Source organism: Physeter macrocephalus, chromosome 14, assembly GCF_002837175.3.
Source record: "Physeter macrocephalus isolate SW-GA chromosome 14, ASM283717v5, whole genome shotgun sequence".
NCBI lineage: Eukaryota > Metazoa > Chordata > Mammalia > Artiodactyla > Physeteridae > Physeter > Physeter macrocephalus.
The window spans coordinates 104,092,437-104,094,394 of record NC_041227.1 but is presented as its reverse complement, the minus strand read 5'-3'; positions in this window follow the sequence as shown (position 1 = coordinate 104,094,394).

Below are 1,958 nucleotides of genomic sequence, written 5' to 3'. Positions count from 1 at the left end.
GCAACGGGAGAGGCCGCAGCAGAGGGAGGCCCGCATACCACAAAAAAAAAAAAAAAAAAAAAAAAAATTGCAGAGGAGGCTAAGCCCAAGGGCTTGGAGGTCTGAGCACTGAGGCAAGCCATCTGTGCCATGTTCTGAATTTCCCAGCCAGGCAGCACTCCAAGGACAGAGGCTCTGATCAGGATGGGATGTTTCCCAACGTGGGCTAATGAGATGTGGGGACACATTGACTGAGAGGTTCTGGAAAGAAGCTTCCACTTTCTTTCATGGAAACTATCAAAAAAGCAGCTTGCTCTCTCTCCCGAGAATGAATGAAGGTGCATAGAGCTTTGGTTGCTGCTGGCGACCATGTTGCAACCTTGAAGGCTGAGAGTCTTAGGATGAAGTTGACACAGTGGAGGAGGGTGGAGAGACAAAAGGAAACAACACAGAGCAAATGAATCAGACCTTGCATAAAGCCCAGCCACCTCAAACGTTTTTTACTGTCACTGACCGGTAGATTCCTTTTATTGTTTAAGTCAGTTTGAGCTGTGTCTTCTGTTACTGCGATAAAGGTCATCCATCCTCCTGATACCTAACGGCAGCTCAGACTTTGTACTGCAGGCTCAGGAATGGGGAGGCACAGTCTGGTGTGAGATCCTGTCCTGATGCAGTGATGTGTCACTGCATCACCGGGTTTTGACCCTCTTTCTTGGGGAGGGAGGGAAGGTCAGGCAAGTTAATCTTGCAGCTCGGGGCGAGGGGGTAATGTGTTAGTCACTCAGCAAAGACACAGCTGAAAGGAAGCCTCATGTGCTTGAACGTGACCCTCTGGAAGCTCAGAGAGCAGACCCAGGTGGGGCAGATGTTCTTTGCCTGGGGTTACTGGACTCCTAGGAAAGGCGCCAGAAAGTCCATGAAACCCTGAAACTGTATGGGAAATTTTGTGTGTGTACGTATTCACCAGGTTTTCAAAAGGAAAGTATCACTGCTCTATGTTTAGATGGTATAAAGCCCTCTAACCGCCCCCTGCCTGGGTTTCCCCTTGTTGTAAAGCACGAGTGACTACTTCTCTTCCTTCTTACTCTCCAGGAGGGATCGTAGATGATAGATAAACCTATTAGATAGAAATTTAAAAAAAACAAACGATCAGGGACTGTGCCACGCTATTGGGAGAGGAGAGCAGGGGGCAAGTCCTGAAGAGAGAAAGTCTATTTGGATGTGAAGACGGCCACGAGCTTAGGTGAAGGAGAGCAATGAAGATCTGTCCTGCCCTCTCTGTAGGAAATCCAGGTACGCGGATATACGTGACACGTACCCACGCATGCCACACACCACGTGTGTGTATATGATAACAGCATTCGCATTGCCTGATGGCTTTTAACGGGCATTTCCGTAACACTTGCCTCAGACAGATCACGGCACCTAGGTCTCACATGTTTTCCCCGGGGTTTAGAGAGTGCAGTGCCCAGGGTTCTTCAATAAATGGTGATGCTGCAACCCAAATTCAGGTGTTCCGTTTCCTCTCCTGGGGCTCTGTCCTCTACAGCGGTGGTTTCTAAACCTGACCAATCAGCAACGGCACTTGGAAACTCCCCTACAATGTCCAATGGCTTGGGCTCGGCTCCAGCCCTAGAAATTCTGATTCAGTGTGAACGGGGCAGGGCCTGTGTACCTGCATTTTTGGAAGCATCCCAGGTGAATCTGAACATGACTTAGGTTTTTGGACCAATTGCTCTCTATAAAGAGCACCGTGGGGGCTTCCCTGGTGGCGCAGTGGTTGAGAATCCGCCTGCCGATGCAGGGGACACGGGTTCGTGCCCCGGTCCGGGAAGATCCCACATGCCGCGGAGCGGCTGGGCCCGTGAGCCATGGCCGCCGAGGCTGCACGTCCAGAGCCTGTGCTCCGCAACGGGAGAGGCCGCAACAGTGAGAGGCCCGCGTACCACAAAAAAAAATAAAAATAAAAATAAAAAAGT